At 44.1% G+C, this 20,210-nt stretch overlaps 1 pseudogene; it reads right to left on the bottom strand.

Moving 5' to 3' along the window:
- Positions 1-10,307: 10,307 nt before the first annotated feature.
- LOC142368746 (uncharacterized) lies at positions 10,308-18,761 on the bottom strand (annotated as a pseudogene).
- Positions 18,762-20,210: the final 1,449 nt, after the last annotated feature.

Raw genomic sequence — 20,210 nt, 5'->3', positions numbered from 1 at the left:
TGTTTTCTCGATCCCTTGGTGACTGGAGTGTACTTTCTTTAACATCATCCTTCTCTGTGTGTTTGGTATGACTAGTTTGTTGCCCTTGAATATCAGTCCATCTTCTACTGTCATTTCGCTCTTGTAGTCCCAGTACAGCTTAGCCTCATCTGGAGTATCGTTTTTTTTTTGTTTGCCCAGCCTTGGAGAGTGAATTGCTTCACTGCTGTGAGTGTTGGATCCTTCTCAGTTTCTGTGCGTATTTCCTGGAGTCTCTCTGGTGCTATGGGTAGGCACATTACTGCGCATACTTGTATGTCCTCATTATTTTCATTTTTGTCAGTTTCTTTCAAGAAGTTCCTGCTCAGCGCATCAGCTACGTGTAGCTCCTTTCCTCTTTTGTATTTCACAGTCATGTTGTACTTCTGAAGCCTGAGCAGCATTTTCTGGAGTCGCATTGGGGTCTCGGCCAGTGGTTTCTTCATAATTACCTCCAGAGGTTTGTGGTCAGTTTCGACTTCGAATGTGCGCCCAAACAGGTATTGGTAGAATTTTTCACATCCAAACATGATGGCAGCCAGCTCCTTTTCTATTTGTGCATATCTTTTTTGAGTGTCTGTGAAGGCTTTAGAGGCGTATGCTATGGGGCAACCGTCTTGGAAGAGTACGGCTCCTATTCCGCAACTGGAGGCGTCCACACTTAGTATGACTGGCTTCGATGCGTCGTAGTCTCTCAGCACTGGAGCCTCCGTGACCATTTCCTGCAGTTTTTTGAAGCTCCTGCCGTGTTCCTCCATCCAGCTCCATTCTGTGGTCTTCTCCAGCAGGGTCCGGAGTGGGGCGGTGACGGTGGATAACTGTGGTATGAATTTTCCCAAGTACGTGATCATCCCAAGATAAGTCTGTAATTCGGTCTTGTTTGTGGGTTTTTGCATTTTGTTGACTGCTTCCGCTTTTTTGGGGTCTGGTTTAAGTCCTTCTGCTGTCAGAATGTGTCCCATGTATTTCACTTCTTGTGCCCCGAATGTGCATTTTTCTGGGTTGAGTTTGATGTTCTTTTCTCTCACTCGGTCCAGCACTTTTTTCAGTCTTTGGTTGTGTTGCTCTTTGTTTGTTCCCCATACGAGGATGTCATCGACAATTACTTCCACTCCCTCTATGTCCTCAAACATTTCTGTCATCAGTCTTTGGAATATTTCTCCGGCAGTGCTGATTCCGAATGGCAGTCTTTTGTATGCGTATCATCCGAATGGAGTGTTGAACGTGCACAGCGCTGAGCTTTCCTTGTCCAACTTCACCTGCCAGTATCCACATTGTGGGTCGAGTGTGCTGAATACCTTGGCTCCTGGCATCCGGGCCATCACTTCTTTGATCGTCCTCATGGGGTAGTGTTCCCTTTCGATAGCGTCGTTTAAGTCCTTGGGGTCCATGCATATCCGTATTTTCTGTTTCTCTGGCTTCCATACCGTCACCATGCTGCTCACCCACTGCCTCGGCTCCGTTACCTTTTCGATGACGTCCAGGTGTTCCATCCTCTTCAGTTCATCTTTTATTTTCTCTCTCAGGGCGACTGGGACTCTCCTCGGGGCATGGATGATGGGCTGTGCGTCTGCTCTGATCTCGATGCGCTGTTCTCCTTCGAAGCGCCCCAGTCCCTTGAACACGTCTGCATATTCCGTTGGAATGTCTTGACTTCGGCCTGTTGTTATTTCTCTGATGCGTTTTATGAGTCCGAGGCTTACACAAGTTGTTAGGCCCAGCAGTGGTGTTGCCTTCTGGTTCAGCACTTGAAATTCAACTTGATGAAACTGGCCCTTGTATTCCGTCAGCAGTTGACATTTCCCCATTGGCTTTAGGCACTGCCCTCCATAAGTTACCAGTTTTGCTTTTGATTTCCCAATTTGTGCTCCTGTTTGTCGATGGATTGATTCAGGTATTACGTTGCATTGCGCGCCGGTGTCTATTTTGAATGTGACTTTCTTGTCGTTGATGACGAGGTCCGCTTCCCAGTCTTCCCCACCACTTGCCTTTACCATGTTGACGTACATTTCTTCTGGATCCGATTCGGATTGTTCTTCTACCCTGTGCACTGGCTTTCTGGTCATGTACGACGCTGTTTTTGACATGCATTTGTTCGAGAAGTGATTCATTTTTCCACAGCTGTTGCATTTTTTACCGTATGCTTGGCATTTTCCCTTCTGGTGATCTCGGCCGCAGTATTTACAGTCCCGAATCATATTTTGCCTGTGTGAGGTGGCGGGTGACGTCTGCTGCTTTTTTTCGCGCTCTCGTTTGATTTTGTTGACTGCACACTCGGCTTGTGCTTTTGGTTGTAATTGGTCCAATTGTATACGGCTAGCCTCTGCAGCGCGGCATATGTCGATAGCCTGGGGTAAGTCTAGGTCGGTTGTTCTCAATAATTTTGCCCTTACGTGGTCATCCCTTATTCCCACAACAATTCGGTCTTTTATCAAACTGTCACATATTTGTCCGTACTCACATGACCTCGCCTTTGATCTCAAATCCGTAACGAACTGGTCGATGCTTTCGCCGTGGGCCTGTACACGAGTGTTGAACACATGCCTCTCAAACGTCACATTCCTTTGGGGGGTGAAGTGTTGCTCGAACTTCTCGAGCAGTACCTTAAGTTTTGTCTTATCCTCTTGCTCTGTGAATTCGAAGTTGTTATAGATCTCCAGTGCTTCATCCCCGATGACGTGTAGCAACGTGCAGCTCTGTACTTTCTGTGACTTTCCTTCAATGCCTGTAGCCGCCATAAAAAATTCAAACTTTTGTCTCTATCTTTTCCAATTGTCGGCGATGTTTCCTTCCAACCGTAAGGTATCCGGTGCTTTTAGCGCGTCCATTTTTTTTTTCTTGACGAGGATTCGTCTTTCCTGACACCATGTAATAAAATGCGACTGAGTCCCGTAGCTGTGTAATGATAACTGATTTATTTTGAGAGGCAGCACCGGATATATACCTTGCAGCTTGATGCAGCACCGGATATATACATTGCAGCTTGAGTTATGCGGCGGCGCCCTCTAGCGCCGTTGTATATCATTACAGGGTAGCTATGGGGTTGCTGAGCACATTCTTGGGGTTGCTATAGCAACCGCAAGCAACCCCTTAGCGCCGCCTCTGCTATTGTGTTTTATCTTATATGAATAATGCATTATTTCTTCATTTTTCAACTTAATCATACACAGAATAACATGTTGATTATGTTGATATTTCTACAGTCTGCTCAACACTACAGATATCTGAACAATGTTTTGTATGCCATGCTTTTTGCACATTTACATAGAACAATACATTTTACTGAAAAAAAACCCCTCCTAAACCGGTCACATGGTACGGCCGGTTCGAAAGGCCTCTGACGTTACCAAATAGTCTGTAGAGGCTTGTTCTTATTGATCACTAGGAAATTGCTACTTCTTACACTGAAACTCCTCTCCAGCCCAATTGCTCCTGTTTCCACAGCTGTGAATATCCATGTAGTTGAAATAAATCCACTCCACAACGTTTTGAATGAGAAGTTGAAGTTTTACTCCTCCTCTTGACACTTACAAAAATCTAAATGAATTAACTTAAATATAAACTGCTGAAATCAAGGCTTCTAATATCTGCCGGAGGCGCAGAGCTGCAGGTAAGAAAACTGTTTGCTTCGATAGTTCCTGGCGATCTGAAGGGAGAAGCGCAAAAGCATTTTCTAAGGTGGCCGGCTCGGTCAGTCCTTAAAGCGACAGTACACCTTTTTAATCTATAGGTAACAAATATACTAAGAACATAAATTATAATTCTTTTAACCTTTCTATGTAATAGTCATCATTTTTACCATGAAATAAACATATCTATTAAATTATAAATCCAAAATATATGATCTATCTTTTTAAGCATTAATTCCTATTCATATAAACATGAAGTCTTCTTTGGCCGCTACATACCCGGCCCCTAATTGCTTTCTATCCTAGAAACAATTACAAAAATAGAAGTAAAATACTTAACAGTCCTTTTCATTCTGCTTCTTGAAGCAGGCAGAGTTTGGTGATCGGCCGCTCAAGTTCATTCGTCTTCGTCTTGACTCGAACCTTGCGGACGACTCCATGCTCGTCCACCACGATCTTCACTATTCTTCCCATCAGCCATGATCCTCGGGGGGCTGATTCATCGACGATCAAGACTACGTCTCCCTGGCTGAAGTTACGCGATGGATGATTCCATTTCTGTCTTTTCTGGAGTTGAGGCAGATATTCTCTGGTCCAGCGTTTCCAGAACAGATCACTCATGTACTGGACCTGCCTCCATCTCTTTCGTGCGTAAGTATCATCCTCATCGAAGACACCCGGTGGTAGGTTGGGGTTAGTCTTGAGCAAAAGTAGGTGTTGTGGGGTAAGAGCTTCCAAATCATTCATGTCATTAGAAGGCGTAGTGATAGGCCTACTATTCAAGATGGCTTCACATTCGCAGAAGAACGTTTGAAGACCTTCCTAGTCCAGGCTTTGTTCTCTCAATGTAGCATTCATGATCTTCCTGATGGAACGGATTATTCTTTCCCACACTCCTCCGTGGTGGGATCCGGATGGTGGATTGAACAACCACTTGATGTCACGTTGAAGCAGGCTGTTCTCAATCTGTGCAGCATTCCACTCCTTTATTGCCTTTTTTAGCTCATGGTTGGCTCCGACAAAGTTGGTTCCGTTGTCGGATCTCATTTCCTTCACCTGACCCCTTCTTGCAATGAAGCGACGTAGAGCTTGAATAAAGGAGCAGTGTTAATTTCGTCAGCTTTTTTTAATTTAGTCTTAGTCTTGGTCACAATGTCGAAAATCAATTTTAGTCTTAGTCATATTTAGTCATTGCCTTCCCAATTTAGTCTTAGTCTTAGTCATAATGACGAAAATCAATTTTAGTCTTAGTCAAATTTTAGTCATTTTAGTCATTTTAGTCAACACTGACTGTACATAATAGAACTTCTCTACACACGGCGGCATGATCAATCATTATCATGCAGGTTGTTTTGTTGTCCTTGTTGTAAACGAAATGGCTCCAGCTCCAACAAACCATATACCGGCAGGTGAGCTAAATGCTACAACTAGCATGCACATGGCGAGTTACACATCAAAGCAACAGAAGCTACGGCTGCAGCAACCTGAATACATTACATGAACAATATATACAGCCATACTCACGTTTCATTTACGCACACACCACTTGCCGGGACATTAATCAACAGCTCGATCTTCACTCTGTCGACTCAGGGCACACACCTGTTCTAACCGAGCACCGACAGTTACGCTACATGACCAGCAGGGGGCCGCTCCGCTCCAAACTGACCAACACAACTTTGGAGCCTTTTCTACATCAAGAAACACTTATATTAACAATTACAAATTACAAATTAATTATAAACAATTAAATTTGTTATTGTCCTTTCGTCCATGGCTTGTAAATTTCGTCTTGTCTTAGTCTCGTTAACGAAAATCATTTTTTATTCTCGTCATATTTTTATTTTCTGGAAGCATTTTTGTGCGTCATCGTCTCGTGATCGTCACGGGTAAAAGGGGCGTTAACGAAATATTTTCGTCATCGTCCTAGTTGACAAAATTAACACTGTAAAGGAGTCGGTCTCCAATGATGTTGCCATTTCTATGTGGACCGCACGACATGCAAGGCAGGTGAATATCACCCCATATCTTTTCACAGACACTCTTCCCCGCTTGACGATGAATGGCCCGAATAGATCCACACCAGTTCTGGTAAAGGGTGGTTCATTTGGTAGAACTCGGTTTCTTGGTAAGTCTGCCATCATTTGTGTACCTGATGCCCCATGTTGTCTTCGACAGGTAGTACACCGAGACAGCATTTTTCTGATTGACGAGGGGGCATCTATGATCCAATACCTTTGGCGTACGTGAGATAAGACATGATTACGTCCACTGTGCCCTAGGCACTCATGTGCATCCTGGAGAATCAAGTCCACCACGTGATGATTCTTAGGGATGATCATTGGATTCTTGGCTTCGGCTGGCATGGATGCTCGGCTGAACCTCCCTCCAACGCGAAGGATTCCCTCTTCAAGTTGTGGATTGAGTCTGAAGATTCGGCTACTCTTCTTGACGGAGTCCTTTCTCCGAAGAGCAGATATCTCCTCTTGGAAGCTGTTGTTTTGGCAATGACCAATGATTCCGATCTCCGCTTTTTGCAGGTCCTCCACAGTCAGGTAAGTATGTTTGAGACTCTTTTTGTAGTTCAACATTTCCTTGTTCAACTGTTGTTCATCACTGCACAATATTTTCAACTCTTTTCTCTTCCTAGACAGGTTCATCAGAATTTCCTTGAGTCGCGTGAACCGTGCCACAGCCTTCTTGAGCCGTATCCATGAAGAGAAGGATTGAATTAGTTGCTGCATTGCATCAGTGCTTTCTACTGTGGTAGCATTAACCAGTATGCCTTTCTTCACCTCAGGATCCTCAGCCCTGAGCTCATCTTGCTGATCGGGTTTGACTGGGCACTCCCTTTCTGGTTGACAAAGGAAGCTGGGACCAGCAATCCAGACCTCGTTCTTCATGAAGGCATTCACTCTTTGACCCCTTGAGGCGCAATCGGCAGGATTCAACTGAGTGTTGACGTAGCTCCATTGATGCACGTTTGATGCTTGCAGAATTATGGCAATCCTGTTTGCCACAAATGTCTTAAATCTGATGTTCTCATTGGCTATGTACTTGAGTACGGCAGTACTGTCCGTCCAAAACTTGGAGTCTGCCAATGGCAACTGAAGCTCCTTCTTCAGCATGACATCCACCTTCACAGCCAAGGCAGCTGCCGTCAGCTCCAACCGTGGGATGGTAGTTGGTTTCAGAGGGGCGACCCTCGCCTTCCCTAAGACGAATGAACAGTGTACTTGGTTACTGCTATTCTTCTGAACTAAGTACGTGACAGTACCATAGCCTGTTTCAGATGCATCACAAAAGTGATGCAATTCAGCTTGCACAGTTTTGCCAAATTCAGGTGGCTTGAAGCATCGAGTTACTCCAAAGTCAGTGAGCTGTTGGATTTCTTCAGTCCACTTGGTCCATTGTTGTGCGAGGTGTTCTGGCACAGTGTCATCCCAGCCTGTTCTTAGTCTACACAATTCTTGCAGAATGTTTCTTGCAGGTAGTATGACTGGTGACAACATTCCGAGTGGATCATAGACTGAGCTCATTGTTGACAGGATACCTCTTCTGGTGAGAGGCTTCTGCTCAATGTTCACTTGAAACTTGAATTGATCTGACCGGATGCACCAGTGTACTCCCAAAGCTCTCTTGATGGCGAGTGTGTCCTGGTCGAGATCAAGATCTTTCACTTCCGTCGCTCGGTCTTCAAGCGGAATGGTTAACAGCACGTTACGACTGTTGGTCGTCCACTTTGTGAGTCTAAAACCTCCTGTTTGACAGATGGCCGTCAAGTCATGGAGTAGCTTGATCGCTTCCTTTTCTGTGTTGACTGATTTTAGACAATCGTCAACGTAAAAATTGTTCAACACTGTCTCCACAGCTGTTGCATCAAAAGTATTCCTGTTGTCCATGGCACACCTTCTCAGCGCGTAGCTTGCGCAGCTGGGTGAGGAGGTGGCTCCGAACAAATGTACCTCCATTCTGTACTCCTGCAGCTCCTTTGAAATGTCCCCGTCAGGCCACCATAAAAACCTGAGAAGGTCTACATCTTCAGGTGGGACCTTGACCTGGTGGAACATGGACTCCACATCTGCCATGACTGCGACTGGCTCTTGACGAAATCGAGTTAAGACACCAACCAGACTGCTGGTCATGTCAGGGCCTTGCAGTAGTTGTTCATTGAGTGTGGTTCTCTGATACGAAGCGCCGCAGTCGAATACCACTCGAAGTTTGTGCTTCTTGGGGTGGTAGACGGCGTGATGCGGAATAAACCACATTTTTCCATCACTCCTGTTTAGTTCTTCGTCTGGGACTTTAACAGCGTATCCATTGCTGATCACCTGGTTCATGAAGCTGACATATTCATCTCGTAATGTCTGGTTTTTCTGAAGCTTCTTTCTCATGTTGATCGCTCGTTGCTCTGTCATTGCTCTGTTGTTAGGCATTTTCACATCTTTGTTCTTCAACGGCAAACCAATTGAGTAGTGACCGTTGACCAGCTTAGTGGATGTGGTAACTCTGTCCATAAACAGTTGATCTTCCTTCGACATCTCACGCTGCTCTCCTAGAGCATTCTCGGGAAAATCATACTTGAATTGTTGCGTCCACAATTCTTCAAGTCGAGCCACCGATATCCGATTCATTTGGATCTGTGGGTATCCATGGTTTGACCTGAAATTTCACCAAATACAGGGTGCGCTGCCATTTCAGCCTGTTTGGTAACGAATGACACCACGTCTTCAAACTTTGTTCGCCGGTCTTTCTTCTGTATGTCAATGGCGATGCTTCTGAATCTCTCCCTCAGCCTGTATGGGAGCTTGGAGATGACTGTGCGCATGTTCGCGGCATTCTCCATCTCATCCAAATACTCTAAGTCCGACATTGCGTTGTTACAATTGATCAGAAAGAGAGCATATGCTTCAAGTGCCTTAGCGTCCTCTGACTTGATAGTAGGCCAATTTAGAGCCTTGTCAAGATATGCCATCGAGATCTTATATTTGTCACCAAAGCGCTCCTTTAGTAATTTCTTGGCTTCAGAGTAGCCCTGTTCTGCGTCCATATGAAAACAGCTGCGCACTAAGTCATTAGGCTGACCGCTTGTGTGCTGTTCCAAATAGTAAAGCCGATCTTTGCTGCTTTCAGTCTTGCTCTCTATGCGATGCTCGAAAGCTCTCATGAAGAGACGGTATTCCATTGGATCTCCTTTAAACACTGTAATGTTTGGCGATGGCAATGTTGATAACCTTTGTAGCTTTATTAAACTCTCAGTTATTTCGTTTTGGCGTTGCATAACAGAAACCAGGTTATCTGTGTTTGCAGAATTGCCCTTTGAAGTGACATACACTTGTCGTGAAACAGACGCTGGTCGTGCAGCAGGCGCTGCAATGCTGGATGCATTGACAGCTATTCCACCACTATGGCTGTGCTGAGATACATTACTAGCCCCACTGCTCCTATTGTGGCTGACATGTTGTCTCTGAGTAGCCATCAGTGAATCCGCTCTATTGCCTTTAGAGCCTCGTGACACAATTGAGCTTTCTTCATATCTTCTTAACACGGCTAACTTTGCATCTGATTCATCAAGCTCTGCTTGTAACTCCAATTGTTCCTTTTCAGCTTTGAGCTGTAGCTCTTTTTCCTCCAAAGCTCTTTTTTGTTTCAATTTAGCTGTCTTGCTTAACAAAGTAGCTTGCTCCAATTCAACTTTTAAGCGTTCAGCGCGAGCTGCTGACACTACGGAGGCAGATGAGACAGACTTAGCTTTTTTACTCTGTCTGGATGTAGCTGAAGCGCTATCTTCAGGATTTACCTCACTGTTCACTTTTTTAGACTCTTCAATGCGAAGCATTACATCCTGTATCCACGAGTTTACTTCTTGCACAAATTTACCGTGGTCATCGTATCTTGGCTGAAACCAATCACTTTGATCTGCCTTCATGTTCTCTACACATCCAAGCTGAATGTACAGGTCTTTAACATCAGCATTTATCTTAATGAATCCTCCAATGAGCTCTTCATACTTATTTAGCAATTCCTGTGTTACAATTTCCACGTTTGCATCATCATCCATTAAAGCAAGCAATTTGTTTCTTTTCTCAGTCAATTTGCCTAGCTTAGCTCTTCTGGATCTGATTCTCGTCTGCAGATTATTTTCCAATGACACTTGTGTTGGTTTAACCAAACGTTTTTCCCCCGGAGGGCTTACCGTCTTTCCTTCATCGTCCGTCATGATTGCTCTTTGAATGTCAGTCCGGTTTTTTTCCCGATTCCACTTGCGACAGTCACGTAGCAGCCACGAGCCACTTGTCCACTCACCAGTCACGAATGCAGCCCATGGTCATGCTGTTTCTGAAGTTCCTCGGTAAATCCCTCAAGTATCTTCTTTCCAGTTTCAGCAAACCTCTCCAGCGTTTGTAATCCAATGTCAAGCAAGTTTTCTTACTAATGTAGAGGCTTGTTCTTATTGATCACTAGGAAATTGCTACTTCTTACACTGAAACTCCTCTCCAGCCCAATTGCTCCTGTTTCCACAGCTGTGAATATCCATGTAGTTGAAATAAATCCACTCCACAACGTTTTGAATGAGAAGTTGAAGTTTTACTCCTCCTCTTGACACTTACAAAAATCTAAATGAATTAACTTAAATATAAACTGCTGAAATCAAGGCTTCTAATATCTGCCGGAGGCGCAGAGCTGCAGGTAAGAAAACTGTTTGCTTCGATAGTTCCTGGCGATCTGAAGGGAGAAGCGCAAAAGCATTTTCTAAGGTGGCCGGCTCGGTCAGTCCTTAAAGCGACAGTACACCTTTTTAATCTATAGGTAACAAATATACTAAGAACATAAATTATAATTCTTTTAACCTTTCTATGTAATAGTCATCATTTTTACCATGAAATAAACATATCTATTAAATTATAAATCCAAAATATATGATCTATCTTTTTAAGCATTAATTCCTATTCATATAAACATGAAGTCTTCTTTGGCCGCTACATAGTCATCGACACGCGCTTCGGTACGAGCTTCACAAAATACATCCGAAGTTACTGGACACGCGCTTCAGAGTCAAGACCCTGTTGGAAACATCACTACAGACAAATACGCACATTGAGAAACGGCCCATTACCCGACACACACTGCGAAGCTTCGGCTCATCTCGGAACATCTGGTAGCATAGCAACAGAAAGCTGCATGCAGGTGAGTCCAGAAAAGAATGAATTTAGCGGTCAGACGTTAGCAGAAATGTCTTCAAAGTGCTCTGTGTCATTGGTTTGATTCCTGCTCCTGGACACGGGCAGTCAGAACATGCAGCAGAGAGTAAAAAGTTCAGATAACCTGGCTGCTATTCACAGTTAGGCCGGCCTGCTAATGCTAACCGTTAAAGCGTTAAACCATCCCAGAAACACAACCTCAGCTATAGATTTCAATAAGCCGGCCAGATGGCCAAATAAAATGGAGCTTTATCCTTTTAGCTGTGTGTGAAACATACTTCTGGGCCCTTTTCTTCCTCTTTTCTAACCTTTTGACCATCCTGTCACATTTCCCACTAAAGCTGCAGTTTTCTTAACTTCTTTCTGTAGTTTTGTTGAAATCTTTTGTGATTTAAAAAGTTTGATGATCAATGTCAAATGTAGAATGGTTCTTTTGTGAAAGAATTTATGTACTCATGTTACAGGCAATCATATATTCGAGTGATGTGTGTTGTACCATACACTGAACTTTTGAACTTTACTGATAACCTTTGAGTTTACATTACTTGACTATACAGTTTCTGAGAAGAAATTTACGTATAAAAGGTGTCTATCAGAGGATGCTGTAACCAGATTTAAAGACTTAATTCCATCATCCTTTTCTTCACTGCCATGTGCAGATATGACAGAGGACGACTACCTAAACTTTACTCCAGCAGCACTTGACTCTCTTGTTGACAGCACTATAGTTTCAATGCGTACAGCACTGGACAATGTTGCCCCTCTGAAAAGGAAGGTAATCAGTCAGAAGAGGTTGGCACCTTGGTATAATTCACAGCTGCGTGCTTTAAAGCAGACTGCAAGAAAGCTGGAGAGACAGTGGCATTCCTCTAATTTAGAAGAGTCTCAGTTAGTCTGGAAAGATAGTTTAACAATGTATAAGAAAGTCCTTCGTAAAGCTAGAACTGCTTATTATTCATCATTGATAGAAGAGAATAAGCATAATTCCAGGTTTCTTTTCAGCACTGTAGCCAGTCTGACTAAGAGTCCGAGCTCTGCTGAGCCAGTTATTCCTTTAACTCTCAGCAGTGATGATTTCATGAGCTTCTTTATTAATAAAATTGTTTCTATCAGAGAGAAGATTGATGGAGTCCTTCCCACTATTATCAGTGATGTATCATCAAGTACAGCAGCTTTAGAAGTATCTTTAGAACCTGAATTGTATTTAGACGGCTTCTGCCCAGTTGATCTCTCTGAACTAACAACAGCAATAGTCTCTTCTAAACCATCAACTTGTGTTTTAGACCCAATCCCAACCAGACTGTTCAAGGAGGTTTTCCCATTAATTGACACTTCCATATTGGATTTGATCAATCTGTCTTTGTTGACAGGATATGTACCTCAGACTTTTAAGGTTGCTGTAATTAAACCTTTACTTAAAAAACCTACTCTTGATTCAGAAGTGTTGGCTCATTATAGACCTATATCCAATCTCCCTTTTATGTCTAAAGTTCTTGAAAAAATAGTTGCAGCTCAGCTTTGTGATCATTTACACAGAAATAATCTGTTTGAAGAGTTTCAGTCAGGATTCAGAGTGCATCATAGCACAGAAACTGCACTGCTGAAAGTTACCAATGATCTCCTCTTAGCCTCTGATAGCGGACTTGTGTCTGTGCTTGTCCTGTTGGATCTCAGTGCTGCATTTGATACGGTCGATCACAGTATCTTATTACACAGACTTGAACATGTTATTGGGATTAAAGGAACTGCATTAGGCTGGTTTAAGTCATATTTATCTGATAGATTTCAGTTTGTTCTTGTAAATGAAGAATCTTCCTCACACACCAGAGTAAGTCATGGAGTTCCCCAGGGTTCTGTGCTTGGACCGATTCTTTTTACTTTATACATGCTTCCATTAGGTAACATTATTAGACAGCATGGCATAAATTTCCATTGCTATGCTGATGATACTCAGCTGTACTTATCTATAAAACCAGATGAACCCAATAGGTTGGTCAGACTACAAGCATGTCTTAAAGACATAAAGACCTGGATGACTCAGAACTGTCTGCTGCTAAATTCAGACAAAACTGAAGTCGTTATCTTTGGACCTGAGCGTTTCAGGGAGAAATTGTCTAGCTATATAGTTACTCTAGATGGTATTTCCTTGGCTTCTAGTTCTACAGTGAGGAACCTTGGAGTTATTTTTGACCAGAACTTATCATTTGACTCGCATATAAAACAGGTTTCTAGGACTGCCTTCTTTCACCTTCGTAATATTGTTAAAATCAGGAACATCTTGTCTCAGAGTGATGCAGAAAAACTAATTCATGCATTTGTTACTTCAAGATTGGACTACTGTAATTCTTTATTATTGGGCTGTCCCACATATTCTCTGAAAAGCCTTCAGTTGATCCAAAATGCTGCAGCCAGAGTTTTGACGAGAACTAACAGGAGAGATCATATTTCTCCAATTTTAGCTTCTCTTCATAGGCTCCCTGTTAAATTCAGAATAGAATTTAAGATTCTTCTCCTTACATATAAAGCTCTTAATGACCGAGCTCCATCATATCTTAAAGATCTCATTGTAAGATATTTTCCTAACAGAGCACTTCGTTCCCAAACTGCAGGTTTACTTGAGGTTCCCAGAGTTTCTAAAAGTAGAATGGGAGGCAGAGCCTTCAGTTATCAGGACCCTCTATTGTGGAATAAGCTGCCAGTAAATGTCCGGGAAGCAGACACCCTTTCCACTTTTAAGACCAGGCTTAAAACTTTCCTTTTTGATAAAGCTTATAGTTAGGGATGGCTCAGGTGATCCTGAAACATCCCATAGTTAAGCTGCTATAGGCCTAAACTGCTGGGGGGCCTCATCTGACACACCTTTCCTCACTTCACTCTCTGTATGTATATGTGATATTATTATGGTCATTAACTCGTGTTTCCCTGTTCCAACAGATATCCTTTGAATGGTGTTACAGTGCCGCCGCCGCGGCAGCACCCCCCCCCCCCCCCCCCCTTTCTGTCTTCTCAAACCCCAGCTGGTCGAGGCGGATGGCCACCCTTCCTGAGTCTGGTTCTGCCAGAGGTTTATAATAATAATTTGCGACGAATCGACGCACATTATCTGTTATTGGGGAAAATCACACTTCTCTGGTAAAGTTTAAGGCTGAAGAGGGGGCTCTGATTGGTTACTGAACCTTTCAGGAGGAGAAATGTGTTCAGGTCATGGAACAGTGGACCAGATCTTTACCCTCACATAGTTACTGTAGGGATCATGGGAGTTTAACCATCCAGGGTTAGGGTTGTGTTACATGTGTTTTCTGGACTCTGGACCCCCAGGGAGTCTGTGGGGGGTGCCGCAGAAGTTACTTTTACAGGATATCCAGTCACTGAATAACGCAGTCAGAGCTGTGTCTGCATTCTGGTTGGAAAGTGGTTCTGGTTTACGGGGACTCTACCAGTTCTGCCCCTTGTCTCCGACCCTGTTTGTGGTTTACATGGACACGATCTGGATGTGTAGTCGGGGGGAGGAGGCATCTGCTTTGGGAACTTCAGGGTTCCATCTGGTTCTGTTGGCCTTCAGCTGCTCTGGAGAGGAGAGACGATCCGGCTCGAGGCTTCAAAAACATCTTCCATTTAAGGTTAAGCAGCCACAGCGATAATTGGCATGTGGTCATCACGTGTGTCTTTCTTAAAAGAGTATCGACATCAGATGTGTTATGGAGGTGAGGGGTGGCTGTCCCTATGCAGAGAGTCACAAGGCAGAGCCTAAAATAACCACCTTTCCATGTGGACTTTTATTCCTAAACCCGACGAGACAGTGAGTGAAACCATGTGTAATTCTGTTTTCTGCCACCAGAGGGAGTCTCACCGACCCGCTGCCCCTGAATGCCATCAGGCAGGCTGAGGGGCACCATCAGAGGGGTGGAGCCAGGAAACCACGTGATGACACCATTATGTGTGTGTGTTCCAGGTGTTCTGAGCTAAAGCTGCTCAGTGTGTGTCAGCAGCTCCTGAAACATCACCGTCATGTCTCACTTTGGGCTGAAATGAACTTCAGCAGCAGCAGAGGAGGCTCTGGCCATGGGCTGCTTCATGCTGACTGCAAAGGCTCATGGGAACTTTCCCTTTGGATCCAAGTCATTAGATTATCAGTGTTGTCATCATTCCTTTAGCTTCAGTTTGGCCTTTAATTTAAAGCACTTCTGTGGCCACCAACAGTTTCCTGAGGGAGGTTCCTGTGGATGAAGCTGTGCTGTTTTCCTCTTGTGGCAGAAAAGTGACAAAAACAACCTTCAACCCTGAGAAAAACCAGCTGCAGTCTTTTGCTGTTTGGCCTCACAGCTCATAGAAAGATAGAAAAACATGATATCTGACACGACTTTCCTCTCAGGGAGGGAACGCTCCCTGTTCCATGCTGAGTAACATGGAAATAAATACACAACACAGAGAGTTAGAAGTGCAATCATTTATTGGCAAAACAACAGCAACAAAATGCAGAAATAATGAGTACATTTGAACATTTACAGAAACATTTATTCTTATTTTAACACTGATGCAGCAACAAGCCCAAAAAACCTGAAAAAGTCTTTAAAACATAGCCTGGAAAACCAGCGCCAACTGCTGGACGGCAAAATGTTTTGCCTGCGGTTGGGTCTGGCCTCGATCCACTTGTCATTTTGAAAATACTGCCCTGAATCTGGCAGATGGCAACTAAACCAATCACAACGCAGAGATGTGTTTTGAATCAACGCGGGCGGGCCAGAGGGTTCTGGTGCGGGGTTTTGAGGGAGTGACGACAGAGCAGTGCGACGTTGGGCAGTGGAAGCGAACATAGACAAGCGAAAGCACAACAAGAACGATGGCGGCGGCAATGGAACAGTGCTCGTTTGATTCAGCCTTGGTACACAGCCATTATAACGAACAGCCTTGCCACTCTGTATTAAGCCCCATTGTACCGGCTTTTTGGCTGCAGTTCCACCAGAATTCCACTGGGAGCGTCGGTGGAGACCAGAATGAATGGGGCCCAATGGAGCTAGATGCTACAAATGGTCAGTGTCACCTAAGTCTCCTCAAGAGCGCTCAGATTTGAATGTAGTTTCTGAGAGCTCAACATGGGTTTCAAGTAAAAAATCTACTGAACGAGTACATATATCCCTTTGATTTCTTACTGGTTGGCTTCTTGTTGTCCACAACGCGCTAGCATTGTGCTAATGACAGCTGGTCGACCAGCTATGTATGACGTCATATACACTTCAAATCCTTTTTTTAAGCAAATGAGTGGCTCTAAAAATCTAAAACTCAGCCATGGGTATTTTCTAAACACCCTCTTTCGAAAACAACATTCGAATTACTAGAGAAAAAATTATATCTTGAGATAAGGGCACGAAAGGGCGTATAGCTCCATAGGACTCCATTCATTCTGGTCTCCAAAATTGGGCGCCCCACGTGGAAAGAGGGTGGAACTGCAACCAAAATCGCCTCGTTGGAAACCGGAAATGCACCGTGAGTGGCGTATCTGTCCTATTATAGAATCTGTGCTTGGCATCAGTTTTGGAAGAGTCCCCTCCCACCAAAGCTTTCTGTCGCGCTTACTACGTCACAGTCAGTTGCGCTGATTGGTCAGAGCGTTGGCCTATAGGCACAGACGCGGTTTGAAAGACAACGGGTTGTGCTCATCAACAATGTTCCGTTGTATCCATTGATCGGTGCCAGACTAAATTAGACATCCAATCCATTTAGGCTGGTTTATCAGGCTATTTAAAACAGCCTTCAGTTATTTTATAAACCTCATCTTTAGCTTGAGGTGAACTGATGGTTGGATGAAGTCTGAGGTCATCAGTGTGTTCATCACATGATCACAGTAACATGATGACATCATCAGACTGAGACAGAGGAGGAGGAGCCTGACGGCTTCTTGCTGTCTCAGGTTACAGAAACACTCAGACAGACAGGTTTCACTCATTCCTCTTTCAGAGCTTTAATGAGGAAACATGGATGCTGCTGGAGGCTTTCAGGTTAAATAACCAACAAACACTTTAACTTGTACAGTTCATGCTGTGTGCAGAAGAGCAGAAGCTGCACACCATGAATAAAACATCCTCAGTGAATCCCAGCGTGCACAGCCCAGCGTGCACAGCCCAGCGTGCACAGCCCAGCGTGCACAGCCCAGCGTGCACAGCTCAGCGTGCACAGCTCAGCGTGCACAGCCCAGCGTGCACAGCCCAGCGTGCACAGCCCAGCGTGCACAGCCCAGCGTGCACGCACACATTTTACCTTGAGTTGTTTTGATTTTCTGTTGTTTACGACGTGATATCTTAACATCGCTGTACGTGACATCATCCTCTCCAACTTGTTCTTTATCAGCTGAAATATTTTAACATGTATTGTGATATAATATAATGAAAATACAGAAATAAAAATATCTGAATGAATGATAGAACACATGTAATAAAACCTGGAAACATAATTCCAGAAATCTGTCTCACCTTCAGAACCAGCAGAACCAGCAGAAGAACCACAACACAGGCAGAAACATGAGGCAACACCAGGGAGAGAAGAGGAGAGGAACCAGCTGGAGAGATGGATGTAGGAGGAGGTGTGGTGGTGGCTTTATCTGAAATAAAGATATTTATCACATCACCGTCACATTATGAATGTTTAAACTCTTTAAACTCAGCTCAGGAATCACAGAGAGTCACCTGAGTAACCCTCACCTGTGGCAGAGATCCAGCTGGGTGGAGACTCTCCATGACCGCTGATGCTGCACCTGCAGAGGCCTTCATCAGAGCTGGTAACAGGGTGGAGGGTCATGTGACCTGCAGGCTCAGTCCTGATGAGGGAGCCATCTTTCTAGAAAGCAGCTGGGGGGTCTTTGTTGGACAGCTCAGAGTGACGTCACCTCCCTCCATCACAGGGAGGACAGGACTCTGCAGGATCACTGATCCACCTCAGCACAGAGACAAACTACAGCATTTCATCCATTTCCACACAGCTTCATCAGCACTAACTCCACAGTCTGATCTCACCAGAGACAGTGAGGCTGATGCTGTTACTGGCTGCTCCCTCTGGACTCACACCAGTAAACTCCACTGTCTGATGGCTGTGTGGAGCTGATGTTACAGGAGGAACCGGCTGCTTTGCCCCATCCTGATCCACACTGAGTCCTGGTTCCTCCTCAGAGTCCATCCAGCAGAGCTGTGGTCCTCCTCACAGCTCAGAGACACAGAGTCTCCTTCAGACAGCTGAGAGCTGCTGGGACTCACAGTCAGACCAGCTGTGAGCGCTGACATGAGGAGCAAAAAGCTGGATTCACTTATTCATTATTCCATCTCTTTCATATCACAGGTTCCTGCTGAAGTCACTGATAAAGAGTTCAAACATCTGAATGGTGATAAAAGCTTGATCCCAGCTAACCTGGATCAGCTGTGCAGCTCAGCAGTGACGTCAGAACTGAAGAGAAATGAGACTCAGGTTGGTCTGAATCAGACAAATAAAGTCATTTAACTCTATAAACCCGACAACCTGAGAAACGCAGAGCTCAGATCAAACCAGCGATGAATACAAACATCTTTCTGTGCTGATGTGAAGCTGCTCCATGTGCAGTAAATACTGCTGTTATGTCCTTTATCTGAAATGTTAGCCACTCAATAACAAAACTAACTTTACACGCTCAGCTGCAGGAGTTTGGATCAAACTGAGCATTTATTTTGCGTTCTTTTCACTTAGTTTCTGTACGCTCTTAGTTGTGTAAAGTTCCTCCTGAAGCAGCTCATCATCATGTGTTTTCCATCCGACCTCAGCCTGAGCTGTTTTAATGTCCCCTCCACTATCAGAAGTTCTCCACAGAGCAGGAACAGTTAAAGGATTTCAGCTAAAGCAGAAAAACACAGCTTCTCTACTTACAGAGCAGCTACTGAACACTTGTTTCCATTGTTGTGTCTCTCACTCATTTGGCCAGTTTGAGCTTGTTGTTGAAGCCCCAAATAAAGCCCGCCCTCTTCCTGTGTGGGTCCCTGTGGTTTCTTCTTCTCTTCACACACCAGGGGGCAAAGTTTTTAAAGATACAAGCCATAAACCATTCATTCCACAAATATGTCCAAAGCTGAATGAACATGTTGTAAATAATCAGATCAGATAAATCATCTGCCTTTAACTGATGTATAACTGAGCATCTGGGCGCACGGCTTGGGCTGCGAGCTGAAAGACAGCTGTGACTCAGAGCATCTGAGGGAATTGAACCTGTGATGAGTCCAACCCCAGGCAGGCCCTGATGATCGAGGGAAGAAATGCTTTAAACTTCCTCCTCCTTTTCCTCCAGTTTGTTCCTGCTCTGCATCCTAGACGTCTCCTCTTCAGCTCATCCAGATTTGGGGTATTTTTCCAGCCATTTCTTGGGCTTCTGTGAAGCTCAGTTAGCTGTACCAACAGGTGAACAACTTTCCCGTTGCTACGGTTACACATCATAACAGATGTGAAAAACTACCATTGACCAGCAGAGGTCCTTCCAGCAGCATCCACACCAGCTCAGAAACATGTTTCAGAAGTCTCTGTTTTCACAGAGAAAATCTGAAGAAGATGCAAAGAATTCTGGAATAATGGTGCTGACCTGGTTCGGTTCCACCTGAACCCAAAACATTTCATCCGGAGCCAAAAGCTTCCATCCAATATGTATCATCAATCTACATTTATAAATAACTAAAGCTGAAACATGAGTTTATTATTATTATTTTTTTAACTAGAATTATATTACGGTGGAATTCTGCAGTTAAAGAAAGAGGAAAACCTCCATTTAACCAGGAGTTACAGGAGATTAAATCTATAAGTTAGTGTAAATATAAATATATATGGCGAAAAACACTAACTTCATGGTGGCACTGGAGGAAACTCAGGTATTCTGCAGAAGCACAGGAGTTCATCCCCTTCAGATCATGAATATCTGACGTTAATTCTTGCTTTTAAAAGAATCAATGAGAAATCCCCACCAGTGAGACGACACTGCCACCAGGAGGTCAGATTGGAACATTACACTATTGTTTGGATCCAGCACTGTGTTCTTTAACAACCTTCAGTTTTACAGATCATTACGGAGGTGGAAAAAGTGAACACAAACTACTGAAAAACACTGAAGCACAGAAACAGCGCTCAGTGTGCTTTGGGAGCAGGAACCCCAGAAAGACTTCTGGGGACTGAGGGTATTTTCCTCATTTTTACGTCATTTGCCTTTTTGAAGCACTTGTTATTACTTCTTTGAGTTGGCTGATGTGACAATTCTTCATGCTGCTTCCTGATTTTGATTAGTTTCAGGTGTAGTCTGAGTAAGAGGAGAGAATAATGCAAAACAAGAAACTGCAGCACTGATCAGACACGGCTGGATCTCAAC

The sequence above is a fragment of the Odontesthes bonariensis genome, chromosome 19, assembly GCF_027942865.1.
Source record: "Odontesthes bonariensis isolate fOdoBon6 chromosome 19, fOdoBon6.hap1, whole genome shotgun sequence".
Classification (NCBI taxonomy): Eukaryota; Metazoa; Chordata; class Actinopteri; order Atheriniformes; family Atherinopsidae; genus Odontesthes; species Odontesthes bonariensis.
This window is presented reverse-complemented; position numbering and strand designations above follow the sequence as displayed.